The sequence below is a fragment of the Lactuca sativa genome, chromosome 2, assembly GCF_002870075.4.
Source record: "Lactuca sativa cultivar Salinas chromosome 2, Lsat_Salinas_v11, whole genome shotgun sequence".
Lineage (NCBI taxonomy): Eukaryota > Viridiplantae > Streptophyta > Magnoliopsida > Asterales > Asteraceae > Lactuca > Lactuca sativa.
Window position 1 is genome coordinate 69,819,190 of NC_056624.2, and position 15,573 is coordinate 69,834,762.

Sequence of the window (15,573 nt, forward strand, 5' to 3'; positions counted from 1 at the left end):
ATGCTAAACTATTGTAAACTCATGAACTGATACACAACTTCGGCCCATGACCCGGGTGATCCGTGAACAAACCGATTAATCCAACAAGTAACAACATATCATCTAATTTCATGGTTACTTGATCTACTTATATAAACAAACGAAAAAATTAAAGTAGTTAGAGGTCGAGAAAAGAAAGAAAACCAAGCAGTAGATGTGACATAGAAAGGGGGAGTCACATTTAAAAACTTAAATCTGTAGATTCTAATATAATTAAAAAATCGAGCAAGTTTGGGATTATGATAGGATATTAATAAGAAACATAGGCAAAATGAGGACCTAATGTCACCCGCGAAAAACAAAGCAAAAGTGTGGGTACAGTGAGTTTAGCATATTGTACTTCTCAATAAGTTAATACTACTATAAATATAGCTAGATATAGATATATGGTACACAGAGTGCATAGGCATTATTAGTTTTTCTCTAAAACCATAAACGTCATCTTATTATGATAATCAAGCCTGAATACCTAAATTATTTTTAAATGTTTGGATAGAGATGTTGAGGCAGTCGTGGCTTGGCGATGAGCACAAGTGGCTTAGCCAAGCTAAGGTCATCATGATTTTCAACAAGATTAATCGGCAGCTCTTTACATACCGGCTCCCAAGTGAACCCTTGAAGCAGTCGGGCTAACATTATTATAGTGATGGTAGAGCCCAACACCACTGCAGGACAACCACATTTCCCGGTGCTAAATGAAATCATTCTCAACTCATCATATGTAAGAACCACTTGCCTTTCTTTCCCTTGTAGATGACGATCTGGATTAAACCGCAATGGATCCGCCCACACATTTGGATTCCTTCCTAACCCACGTCGACTAAGCAGCACATGACTACCCTTTGGTATAAAGTAACCGGCAATAGTAGTGTCCATGGTCGAAACATGGGGTGGATTAAAAGCTGTAAAAGGGTGCAACCTAAAGAATTCCTTGATACACGCTTTTAGGTAATTGAGTTGGGGTAAGTCTTGCTCTTGGACTAGCCGATTGCAACCTACCACATAGTCCAGCTCCTCCACCGCTCGTTTTAAGAGCGTGGGTTCATTCATCATCTCTCCCATTGTCTATTCAACTGCGTTGGAAGGATTATCAACTGATGGCAATCATTATTTCCTAAAATTAGGCAAGACAGTAAAAGACATGATAGTTAATTTTCATGCAGATAGAATTGAAAGTGTAAATATAAAGTAATATCCTAAGAGGTAATTAGTGAGAGTATATTTTGATTTGTAAATATAAAGTAATATCTGAAGAGTCGCTAGCATTTCATCCGATATATAATTATTTGTATACTGTAGCGACGACAATAGCATATCATTTTATTAGGAGTTGCATGTAAAGGTTAATAGTGAGAGATAGGGATAGGCTCACAATGATCTGGGCTTTGATCTCCACTATTGTAACTTTAGGGTTGTCACGTTGAATAAGTACATCTAGCAGATCATGTTTCTCCATTTTATCGCCATTGTCCCACATCTGTATCCGTTCATTGATCTGTTGGGTTAATCGGATATTAAGGGCGTTTTAGGAAAGTAGAGTTTGAGTTTAATTTGAAAAGTTATCTATTTAAGTTTTTATTGTTTTATAGTTTGTTTAGGATTCAATTATGTCTAGTATAAATAAGGTACAAGTTTCAATTTGTCTAGTTTTGAGAATAGAAAAAAAACACAAGTTTTTGTTTCTCCTTTGTTTTCAACGTGTTCACAAGAAGTTCAATAACTTAATCTGTTTAATTATTTTTTCTCCTTTCTTTACCTTGGTGCACAAGGTTTAATACCAGCCTTTTGTTAACACTTGGTATCAGAGCGCGGTTTCGCTGAAGGGGTGTGATTCGAGGTTGATTAGAAGCAACCCCGGTTTCTTTTAATCGGGCTTGTGAAAGACTAACCGGAGGCGCGGAGTAAACGAACAGGAAGACGTCAAAGCAGGTGGCTTTGATTCGGTTCGTTTTGCGGGTGACGGAGGACGGTAAAGGTGGTCGTGACCTTGTCTTATTGTCCGGTGGAAGAGTGCTCTCGGAACAAGCTTGATTAAAGAAGTCGGGGTTAAGGAGAAACGGATGTCGTTGGTTAAAGAAGGAGGTTCGTTGACATATCATGTTCCGGTTTTGACTTGTCACACCCCCAAACCAAGGATGGCGGAAACGTCCAGGGGTGGAGGACTTCATGTACAGTATCACAACAACGTGTATAATAGTGCTCAAAGTAAATACAACCATCATAAATATAATTGAAAAAGTTACATCAAAGTATATGTTTACATGTTTCAAAATCAATTACAATATGATGACAAAAATAAATTGTTGACGGTTTAACGTCCCATCCTCAAAGCGCTGAAGTTTTCCTGTTTCACTGATTTCCTGAGAATACAAGTAGTTTTGAAAAAGAGTGTCAACAATTAAGTTGGTGAGTTCATAAGAGTTTTGTTTGGAGTAGAAACCGTTTTCCTTTTTAAAAGCGATAGGATATGAATCCAGAAAATCCAATATTTTCTTAGTCAGGTGTAAACAAAATATTCCTATATGATGTGTTGATGAACCCTAGATTGACCCGTAGATTTCCTCTATAATCATCCAACGTATATAAGTTATAGAAGATTTAAGTCAGATAAAACGTCGAATGTAGTGGGTCTGCCCTAGGTCCACAACCCAACGAGGAACAGGAGATGAGGCGGGCACCACCAATTCTAAGCCAATCCAGACTAAATTCTTGTATGACTCAAGCATATACGCTCAATGATTATAGTTGAAGTCTAACAATGCTAACCTTTAATGTGAATATAACCTATACATACCATAGTTCACCGGGGTGTAATAGAGATTAGTGAACCTGAACTATGCATATGATAGCTTATCAAAAGTGATGGTGAATATAACCTATATGATGTGTTAATGTATCCTAGATTGACCCGTAGATTTCCCCTATAATTGTCCAGCGTATATAAGTTATAGAAGATTTAAGTTAGATAAAACGTCGAATGTAGTGGGTCTGCCCTAGGTCCACAACCCAACGAGGAACAGGAGATGAGGCGGGCACCACCAATTCTAAGCCAATCCAGACTAAATTCTTGTATGACTCAAGCATATACGCTCAACGATTATAGTTGAAGTCTAACCATATGAAAATCTATTGTGCTTATAACCTATACATATCATAGTTCACCGGGGAGTAATAGGGATTAGGGAACCTGAACTATGCATATGAATAGCTTAACAAAAGTGATGGTGATGGTGAGTGTAACCTATACAATGTGTTAATGTGAATATAACCTATACATATCATAGTTCACCGGGGAATAATAGAGATTAGTGAACCTGAACTATGCATATGAATAGCTTATCGAAAGTGATGTGAATATAACCTATATGATGTGTTAATGTGAATATAACCTATACATATCATAGTTCACCGGGGAATAATAGAGATTAGTGAACCTGAACTATGCATATGAATAGCTTATCGAAAGTGATGGTGATGGTGAGTGTAACCTATACAATGTGTTAATGTGAATATAACCTATACATATCATAGTTCACCGGGGAATAATAGAGATTAGTGAACCTGAACTATGCATATGAATAGCTTATCGAAAGTGATGTGATGGTGAATTCCTTTCTTGTAATTAAGTTCCTAGAGTAGATGAAACATAAACTATACCTATTATAGTTTATTACATTGTTTGTAATATGTATTTACCATAACTATACCAATTATAACTAACGAGTTCGTTTGTGGGGGTATAATGGCTTAACTATACTTATTATAGATTATCTTAATCGTCCATAGCGGCAATAACTCTTATGTAAGTGTAAGACCTTTAATATTGTGTTTGTTATATGAATGACCCTAAACTATACCTATTATAGTTTATCGATTGATTTCGTGGGAAATGAGCATAGGCCTTACTTGTCATAATTTATCAATATTTATATTTTAATGGATATAGCCTCGTAGTATCGTATATATATATATATATATATATATATATATATTTGTCATACTTGTGAAGATGTAAATCCATGTGTTTTCTGATGTATGTCTATGTAGGAATACAAAATTTGTCATATATTGCAACTACACATAATCAACTAACGATGTATACCTTGCTCGACATGTTACAAGGTGAAATGAAATTTATTGTGTTTTTCTGTTAATAACCTTTTCTGTAACTGATATTGGAAAAATTGTAGAAAAATCATAAAATGTCCAAATCAGGTTCTGTAACTTCTGAGAGTTTGGAGTATGAGTCTAGTTTGTTCATAATTTTTATCATGATTTTTAATGACCTCTAACTTGGGTGAAAAAGTCCATAATCACAGACTGGTCCAGATTGATGTTTGAAATGATAGGCAGTTTTGTAAAAATCACCATAAATTGTAGAAAAATCGTATGGAGATGTGCAAGTAGTCATTTTAAAGCTAAGAAGTGGAACTACATGCACCTAAAACAGTTTTGAAAACAAAAATATTTAAGATGTCCAAAACAGTCCGTGAATGGAGTGAAACTTTTCTGATAAAAGCTGTTAGAAAAATGTAGTTATGTTCTAAGCATTTTAACTTGTATTCCCCCCCTAAAAACTTGAGAAAACGTGAAAATGTAGGGGTATGAACTCACCTTGTGTGATTTCAGTAGATAAGTGATGAAGAAGAGAAGTGTTCAACCCAAAAACACTAGAAGAACCGTTTGAAGATTCGAAGCTCTAACACAAATATAATGGAGTTTGTGTAAGATATCCATGATTTGAGTGGAAATAATAGAGGTAATCATAAAGGAAATGGATTATGCTTACCAAAGGTGGAGGAAACTCTCAAGATCAGCCCTTGAATCTTGGATTTCTAGAGAGAGAAAGTGAGAGAGAAAAGGAGTTTGATCTTCTTGTGAAATGAGAACAAATGAAAGAAAAATGAGGAGAGAGGATGATTATCCAGCCCTCAAAGCATGGAGGTGGCTTGTGAGGGAGGTAAAAAGTACAAGGTATGGTGGGAAGGAGTGTGGGTTGTCATGGAGTGGGTGAGGGGTTGCTTGCGTCATAAAGTAAAGCAAAGTCAACACTCCATCTCTTTGTACTTTACCCACTTACTTTTAATATTTAAATAAAGATTTTTATGAAAATATGATTAAATTGTGAACATTTAGGTTTATTATGTTAAAATATGATTTTGGGTGAAAACCCCGCGTTAAAATAATGAAAAATGGGTTTAAAACGCAAAAATATACAAAAACGGGGTGAAAATTGCATTTTCCAGCGAAGTTCTTCGGATCTCGGCCGAGGCTCGGTCAGCTGGGCTCGGTTCGGACGCGGGAGGTTGAATCCGGAGGCGAAGGCGCGAAGGGTGGCTCAGTCCGAGGTGAAGCAGTCCGACGCAAAGGCAAGGGTTCGGTCCGAGGTCAGGCTAGAACCGAAGGGACTGTTGTGAACAGTAATGAACAGTACCTTCGGTTCGGATTTCCCTTCTACACAAGGTTCGGTTCGGACCTTTCTTCTTAGCATGGTTCGGTTCGGATTTCCTTCAAAGCCGGGTTCGGTTCGGATGAACAGTAACTTCGGTCCAGCTCATGAACAGTACTTTCGGTTCGGACCCTCATGAATAGTGCTTTCGGTTCGGTTCATGAATAGTACTTTCGGTTCGGAGGGTTCGTTTCCTTAAGTCCGTTTTTCGCGTAGACTTCCGTTCTTGGGCTATTTTTCGCCAAATTCGAGGGTCGGGATGCCCTGAGTGATTACAGAAAGTTGGGAGAGATTTCGAGAGAGATTTGAGAGAGATTCCTCGTTCTCAGAGAGATTTGGGAGAGATTCGACGTACTTGGAGAGATTTCGCATACGAAGAGATACGTGAGAGAGATTTCACATACTTAGAGAGATTTGGGAGAGATTTGACGTACTTGGAGAGATTTCACATACTTAGAGATATGTGGGAGAGGTTTCACATACTTAGGGATATGTGGGAGAGGTTTCACATACTTCGAGATATGTGGGAGAGGTTTCACATACTTAGGGATATGTGGGAGAGGTTTCACATACTTAGGGATATGTGGGAGAGGTTTCACATACTTAGAGATATGTGGAAGAGGTTTCACATACTTAGGGATATGTGGGAGAGGTTTCACATACTTAGGGATATGTGGGAGAGGTTTCACATACTTAGAGATATGTGGGAGAGGTTTCACATACTTAGAGATATGTGGGAGAGGTTTCATTGGTGACCTTTTTGAGTGTCCAGCTACGCACTGCAAGGTCCGTAAACCCCGTTAAGCCTTGATTAGGGATCTTGTATACTCCCGATGAGTATGTACCATTGTTGTATTGGTTTGGCTTTCTACGTACCACCGTTTTAGGTTAAGGAGATCTAGATGTACGCACTTTTTGATTTAGGATCTCTCGTTAGAATAGAGAGTTGTTTAGGAGTTACTTATCATAAGCTCTAGCACTTACGGCAAGATGAGTGGGCCGGTTTGACTTGTTGACTTTCGTTGACTTTGACTTGACTGAAAATTGACGGTTGTCACATCATCCCCCTGTTAGAGGGAATTTCGTCCCGAAATTTGAAATCAGGCAAGGAGTTTGAAAATGACTAAGGTCGGCTCTACATTATTTTGATTCTGACTAAGAGATGAGTTATTATACATGAAAACTTAGCTTATACACATTATGATATAACCAATACTGGGCGGATGGTAAAATGTGTGATTCTACTTCAGTTTCACATCCCAACGAGGAAAAGAAACTAAGTCAGAATTCTCACATTCTATTATCTACCAGGTATTCGTTATATATAACTGGGGAATGTATAAGTGAGGAAATCATAACAAATAACTTAGTAATCCTTCTTAATGAATTAGAGTTCCTAGTCAGTGCTAACATTGAACCTATATGTATTTCGACCGCTCACCCATAGAGTGGAAGCATGTTCTCGGAAGTTTGACCTACATCCCTATGATGCAGTCCCATTACGGAGTCGAAGGAAATTCATAGAATGGTCTCATGACGGCTTTGGAATTTCTTGTTGTTTATGCTCTCAATTTAATCCTTGGCATTACTACTATGCATGCTTTAATTGATGCTAGACTTAATTAAATAAAGAAATTTGGAATTTAGTCGTCGATGTTAGAAACACGTACTAATATTTGCGGGCAGTTCCGGGGTGGTCTCTCCTTCTAAAATCACTTGGTATATATTAAGAATTTCTTGGAGTTACCATATGTAAATTGTTTGTAATATAGGGTTCGAGGAAAATAGGTCTACATCTCATTAACGTAAGGAAGATTTTGGGCATTGCTATGGTTCCCTTGAATAGTGTAGTCTCCGGATTCTGAAGGATTCGTATGTCTCCATTCAACAACCTAGGTTGGTCGTGTTCTTCGTTCCAGGTTTCCAAGCATTCTACCCAAGGAGGCGTTGGGCTTTGAACAACCAGACGAGGGTTAGGATTCGGAACAAGGGCCATCAGGGTAGGTTTTCCACTTCAGGGTTGGGGTCAGGACCATCAGTAAAGCCTTCAGCTTGGTGACCATCCAAAGGGATTCGGTAATCACTCTATGGCTCCTCTCCGAGCCATTCAGTGTTGTCGTGGTTAGGGTAGTACGGGTCGTCGTGGGGAAGGAATTTAGCCATAATATCTTCACGAGAAATGGGGATATAAGAAATAACTAAGTAGACGTACTAATTAGATAATTATAAGATGATCGTTATCAGGTATTTCAATATATTGCTTAGTGCATACTAGTCATATGTATTTGGGACAGGATAGACCTTCGAATAAGCGATCCTAACTCTAAATCCCCAATCCAACGAGAACAGGAAGTAAAGCAAGGACCCACAGATTCTAAGTCTATGACGTCCTGGATACATATAATTTTAATGTATCCACTAGGCAATTATTGACCTATTGATAAAAATCTATTTAGTTCTCAAATAAGTAATTATAATAACACCAAATACCCCTATGGTATTTCATTGTGGTAGTGTTGGTAAGTTTTTAGACTTGTTGCAACACCTACGACCATTCCTGGGCATATGATAATCATTTCTGGGTGAGACATAGTTGATCAGGCTATGTCATTCCCAGTCCTAACTATACATCCCCAAGCCTACTCGTATTGTTCAACAATCATTACTTTTGTCCCATCCCATCATGATACTGACCCTAGTGTGTGTGCACATGCTCCTACTTTTACCGAGGAATTATTTGTTTCTAAAAGTATAGTTGTTTTGAAAACTTTAAATCAGAGACTTTCGGTCCCAATGTATTTATAGTTTGTATATCTTATGTGGTTCGATATACTGAGTTCACTATAAACAATGCTCTGATACCAATCTGTCACACCCCCAAACCAAGGATGGCGGAAACGTCCAGGGGTGGAGGACTTCATGTACAGTATCACAACAACGTGTATAATAGTGCTCAAAGTAAATACAACCATCATAAATATAATTGAAAAAGTTACATCAAAGTATATGTTTACATGTTTCAAAATCAATTACAATATGATGACAAAAATAAATTGTTGACGGTTTAACGTCCCATCCTCAAAGCGCTGAAGTTTTCCTGTTTCACTGATTTCCTGAGAATACAAGTAGTTTTGAAAAAGAGTGTCAACAATTAAGTTGGTGAGTTCATAAGAGTTTTGTTTGGAGTAGAAACCGTTTTCCTTTTTAAAAGCGATAGGATATGAATCCAGAAAATCCAATATTTTCTTAGTCAGGTGTAAACAAAATATTCCTATATGATGTGTTGATGAACCCTAGATTGACCCGTAGATTTCCTCTATAATCATCCAACGTATATAAGTTATAGAAGATTTAAGTCAGATAAAACGTCGAATGTAGTGGGTCTGCCCTAGGTCCACAACCCAACGAGGAACAGGAGATGAGGCGGGCACCACCAATTCTAAGCCAATCCAGACTAAATTCTTGTATGACTCAAGCATATATGCTCAATGATTATAGTTGAAGTCTAACAATGCTAACCTTTAATGTGAATATAACCTATACATACCATAGTTCACCGGGGTGTAATAGAGATTAGTGAACCTGAACTATGCATATGATAGCTTATCAAAAGTGATGGTGAATATAACCTATATGATGTGTTAATGTATCCTAGATTGACCCGTAGATTTCCCCTATAATTGTCCAGCGTATATAAGTTATAGAAGATTTAAGTTAGATAAAACGTCGAATGTAGTGGGTCTGCCCTAGGTCCACAACCCAACGAGGAACAGGAGATGAGGCGGGCACCACCAATTCTAAGCCAATCCAGACTAAATTCTTGTATGACTCAAGCATATACGCTCAACGATTATAGTTGAAGTCTAACCATATGAAAATCTATTGTGATTATAACCTATACATATCATAGTTCACCGGGGAGTAATAGGGATTAGGGAACCTGAACTATGCATATGAATAGCTTAACAAAAGTGATGGTGATGGTGAGTGTAACCTATACAATGTGTTAATGTGAATATAACCTATACATATCATAGTTCACCGGGGAATAATAGAGATTAGTGAACCTGAACTATGCATATGAATAGCTTATCGAAAGTGATGTGAATATAACCTATATGATGTGTTAATGTGAATATAACCTATACATATCATAGTTCACCGGGGAATAATAGAGATTAGTGAACCTGAACTATGCATATGAATAGCTTATCGAAAGTGATGGTGATGGTGAGTGTAACCTATACAATGTGTTAATGTGAATATAACCTATACATATCATAGTTCACCGGGGAATAATAGAGATTAGTGAACCTGAACTATGCATATGAATAGCTTATCGAAAGTGATGTGATGGTGAATTCCTTTCTTGTAATTAAGTTCCTAGAGTAGATGAAACATAAACTATACCTATTATAGTTTATTACATTGTTTGTAATATGTATTTACCATAACTATACCAATTATAACTAACGAGTTCGTTTGTGGGGGTATAATGGCTTAACTATACTTATTATAGATTATCTTAATCGTCCATAGCGGCAATAACTCTTATGTAAGTGTAAGACCTTTAATATTGTGTTTGTTATATGAATGACCCTAAACTATACCTATTATAGTTTATCGATTGATTTCGTGGGAAATGAGCATAGGCCTTACTTGTCATAATTTATCAATATTTATATTTTAATGGATATAGCCTCGTAGTATCGTATATATATATATATATATATATATATATATATATATATATATATTTGTCATACTTGTGAAGATGTAAATCCATGTGTTTTCTGATGTATGTCTATGTAGGAATACAAAATTTGTCATATATTGCAACTACACATAATCAACTAACGATGTATACCTTGCTCGACATGTTACAAGGTGAAATGAAATTTATTGTGTTTTTCTGTTAATAACCTTTTCTGTAACTGATATTGGAAAAATTGTAGAAAAATCATAAAATGTCCAAATCAGGTTCTGTAACTTCTGAGAGTTTGGAGTATGAGTCTAGTTTGTTCATAATTTTTATCATGATTTTTAATGACCTCTAACTTGGGTGAAAAAGTCCATAATCACAGACTGGTCCAGATTGATGTTTGAAATGATAGGCAGTTTTGTAAAAATCACCATAAATTGTAGAAAAATCGTATGGAGATGTGCAAGTAGTCATTTTAAAGCTAAGAAGTGGAACTACATGCACCTAAAACAGTTTTGAAAACAAAAATATTTAAGATGTCCAAAACAGTCCGTGAATGGAGTGAAACTTTTCTGATAAAAGCTGTTAGAAAAATGTAGTTATGTTCTAAGCATTTTAACTTGTATTCCCCCCCTAAAAACTTGAGAAAACGTGAAAATGTAGGGGTATGAACTCACCTTGTGTGATTTCAGTAGATAAGTGATGAAGAAGAGAAGTGTTCAACCCAAAAACACTAGAAGAACCGTTTGAAGATTCGAAGCTCTAACACAAATATAATGGAGTTTGTGTAAGATATCCATGATTTGAGTGGAAATAATAGAGGTAATCATAAAGGAAATGGATTATGCTTACCAAAGGTGGAGGAAACTCTCAAGATCAGCCCTTGAATCTTGGATTTCTAGAGAGAGAAAGTGAGAGAGAAAAGGAGTTTGATCTTCTTGTGAAATGAGAACAAATGAAAGAAAAATGAGGAGAGAGGATGATTATCCAGCCCTCAAAGCATGGAGGTGGCTTGTGAGGGAGGTAAAAAGTACAAGGTATGGTGGGAAGGAGTGTGGGTTGTCATGGAGTGGGTGAGGGGTTGCTTGCGTCATAAAGTAAAGCAAAGTCAACACTCCATCTCTTTGTACTTTACCCACTTACTTTTAATATTTAAATAAAGATTTTTATGAAAATATGATTAAATTGTGAACATTTAGGTTTATTATGTTAAAATATGATTTTGGGTGAAAACCCCGCGTTAAAATAATGAAAAATGGGTTTAAAACGCAAAAATATACAAAAACGGGGTGAAAATTGCATTTTCCAGCGAAGTTCTTCGGATCTCGGCCGAGGCTCGGTCAGCTGGGCTCGGTTCGGACGCGGGAGGTTGAATCCGGAGGCGAAGGCGCGAAGGGTGGCTCAGTCCGAGGTGAAGCAGTCCGACGCAAAGGCAAGGGTTCGGTCCGAGGTCAGGCTAGAACCGAAGGGACTGTTGTGAACAGTAATGAACAGTACCTTCGGTTCGGATTTCCCTTCTACACAAGGTTCGGTTCGGACCTTTCTTCTTAGCATGGTTCGGTTCGGATTTCCTTCAAAGCCGGGTTCGGTTCGGATGAACAGTAACTTCGGTCCAGCTCATGAACAGTACTTTCGGTTCGGACCCTCATGAATAGTGCTTTCGGTTCGGTTCATGAATAGTACTTTCGGTTCGGAGGGTTCGTTTCCTTAAGTTCGTTTTTCGCGTAGACTTCCGTTCTTGGGCTATTTTTCGCCAAATTCGAGGGTCGGGATGCCCTGAGTGATTACAGAAAGTTGGGAGAGATTTCGAGAGAGATTTGAGAGAGATTCCTCGTTCTCAGAGAGATTTGGGAGAGATTCGACGTACTTGGAGAGATTTCGCATACGAAGAGATACGTGAGAGAGATTTCACATACTTAGAGAGATTTGGGAGAGATTTGACGTACTTGGAGAGATTTCACATACTTAGAGATATGTGGGAGAGGTTTCACATACTTAGGGATATGTGGGAGAGGTTTCACATACTTAGAGATATGTGGGAGAGGTTTCACATACTTAGGGATATGTAGGAGAGGTTTCACATACTTAGGGATATGTGGGAGAGGTTTCACATACTTAGAGATATGTGGAAGAGGTTTCACATACTTAGGGATATGTGGGAGAGGTTTCACATACTTAGGGATATGTGGGAGAGGTTTCACATACTTAGAGATATGTGGGAGAGGTTTCACATACTTAGAGATATGTGGGAGAGGTTTCATTGGTGACCTTTTTGAGTGTCCAGCTACGCACTGCAAGGTCCGTAAACCCCGTTAAGCCTTGATTAGGGATCTTGTATACTCCCGATGAGTATGTACCATTGTTGTATTGGTTTGGCTTTCTACGTACCACCGTTTTAGGTTAAGGAGATCTAGATGTACGCACTTTTTGATTTAGGATCTCTCGTTAGAATAGAGAGTTGTTTAGGAGTTACTTATCATAAGCTCTAGCACTTACGGCAAGATGAGTGGGCCGGTTTGACTTGTTGACTTTCGTTGACTTTGACTTGACTGAAAATTGACGGTTGTCACATGACTCCAACGAATTATCCAGTGTGGGCGGTTAAGGTCAAGTCAATTATGGATGCACATGGCATATGGGAGACGGTCGAACCGAAGACGTCAGATAAAGCACCAGATCAAAAGAAGTCAAAACAAGCTCTTGCTTTTTTGTTTCAAACGATACCCGAAGACATGGTGTTGCAAATGGCGAGTTACACTGACCCAAAGCAAGTGTGGGATGGGCTAAAAACACGGTATTTGGGAGTGGATCGGGTAAGAACGGCTCGACTTGCAACCTTAAAAAGGGAGCTTGAAAGTTTACACATGAAAGAGGATGAAACGGTTGATGATTTTGTGACGAAATTATCCGGTTTAGCGTCAAAAGTAAGGAGTCTTGGATATGAGCTTGAAGAAGGTGATTTGGTAAAAAGGTTACTAGATTCGATGCCTAAGTCGTTTCTTCAAATCGTGGCTTCAACAGAGCAATGTTTCGAGTTGGATTCAGTGTTATTCGATGAAGCGGTTGGTAGATTGAAGGTGTACGAGGAGCGTATAAGAGGAACTGAGAAAGTGGAGAACGCTCAAGGTGGGTTGTTGTTGGCTAGTGACGAAAAGTCACATGTTTGTAAGCAGTGTGGCAATGGACGTTCAAATCGGGATGACTTTGGATATGGCCGGGGAAGAGGTCGGGGGTCCGGGAGAAGTCGAGATGGTAATGAACGTGTCCAGGATAAAAGTCACGTTAGATGTTACAAATGTGGTGAGCTTGATCACTATAAAAACGAGTGTCCTAAATGGGAAAAGGAAGAAGCGGGTCTAATCGAAGAGGAACCGGCATTGTTTTGAACGACGAGTGGCTCGTATAACAAATCCGATTAAAGGGGTGATTGTTGAGTTAATCAGATATTAAGGACGTTTTAGGAAAGTAGAGTTTGAGTTTAATTCAAAAAGTTATCTATTTAAGTTTTTATTGTTTTATAGTTTGTTTAGGATTCGATTATGTCTAGTATAAATAAGGTACAAGTTTCAACTTGTTTAGTTTTGAAAATATAAAAAAAAACACAGCAAGCTTTTGTTTCTCTTTTGTTTTCAACGTGTTCACAAGAAGTTCAATAACTTAATCTGTTCAATTCTTTTTTCTCCTTTCTTTACCTTGATGCACAAGGTTTAATACCAGCCTTTTTTTAACATGATCAATGGATCTTGATAATTTCGAGCAATTTTCAGTGCCGACCTCATGTTCTTTTCGTGGCAATCAAAATCAGTCTTCCCTCTCAACCATGGGTGATAATCTGTAATGCAAAATGCATAAAGATACTTTAGGATGTTAAATATAGCAGCGACATGTTCAGTTTCTTCTTCACCAGGTCCACCATCTTCACTTCCTTTCCCAAAAAACCTTCTTCCAAAAATCCTGTTTCTCATTAAGTTTCCACAGAAATGTTGGCTCACCATTCGAATGTTTATTAACCCCCCATCAGTTATGTTATCTCGGTTCTTTATTTGACTGCATACGTACCCAAGCAACTGGTTGGCTTCTTCGTCACGTTTGGGTTGGAACCATTTGTGCACTTGGGACGAGAGCATGTTGCGGGTTATAATTCTTCTCATCTTCCTCCATTGGTCTCCAGGGGGGGGGGGGGAAAGATAATTGTGTGATAGCCGTCACTCATCAAATATGCTGAAAAGAAGTCAGGCCTTGAAATGAATATTGCCTCTTGTTTCTTTAGGAACTCGCATGCTAGCTCTGGGGAGGTGACAGTGATGACATGAGTTGAAGATCCTAGTTGGATACAAAGTATTTGGGTGTTGAACTGATCCATGAGGTTATGGATCCACCTAAAAGTCGGCTGATTTAGGAGCATTTGGATAGTACATCCAATGAATGGCAAGCACATTGGACCAGGTGGCAGTGGGTGTGGGTTGCTTAAAGATTTTTTGTAAAGAAACCTGGCACATAAGATGAGCATAATGACAATGAGGACGATGATTGTTAGAGTCATCATTAGTGATGAATATAAAGAAGTTAACTGGTGAAAATGTTGTATGCTGCAATGTTTAAGTACTGAAGGGATGTAAATGTGAACAGCATAATTGGTTTGTTAACAAATTAGTTCGGGTAAATATTTAAAGACTTTATAGTCAAGATATCATATTAGGAAAAACTTTAGTAACGTATAATATCATGTTCCAATCTAATAGCATTCACGTCGGAGGAGATATTTTATAGTTATTTTGGTACCACAACATTAATTATATAACATAGTCAATGAGCACCTGGATAGTATATCCTATCGATGAATGGAAAAGGCATTGGATAGTGGATGTGGCTTGCTTGAATATTTCTTGTAAAGAAACGTGTTTGATGATGGTTGGAGACATCGTTGCTGATGAAGATAAAGATATCAATTAATTCGAAATCATGTTTTGTGCTTGGTTTTCTAGTAATGAAAAGAGGTAAACATACCCACCACCCCCCCCCCCCCCCCCCCCCCTCTTCCCTGTTTCCTGCCATCACTCTATCCCTCGCTAGCAGTTTTGTTATAATAATGGCATTTAAAAAAAAAGATAGTTGGGTTGTTAAGAAATTTATTAGTGCATATTTAAAGGACTTCGTTGTCAAAATATTATATTAGGAAATACTTGGTAAAAGATGTATACACCATGTTACCGCTTGCATTATTCACTGTAACCTGGTTTTAAAATGTGACGTATCTAATGAAAAATATACTATGCATAATAGACAAAACAAGGTGAGCGTATGAGGTATGCCTCATGTTTATCTATAGTTCCATCAAGTATTAGATGGCCAGAAATGAAAGTATAAAAGATTGGCATAGATT

The 15,573-nt window shown here is 37.8% G+C and overlaps 1 pseudogene; it reads right to left on the minus strand.

The window, feature by feature from the left end:
• Positions 1 to 379: 379 nt before the first annotated feature.
• Positions 380 to 14,736, minus strand: LOC111911623 (valine N-monooxygenase 1-like; annotated as a pseudogene).
• Between the last annotated feature and the right edge of the window lie 837 nt (positions 14,737 to 15,573).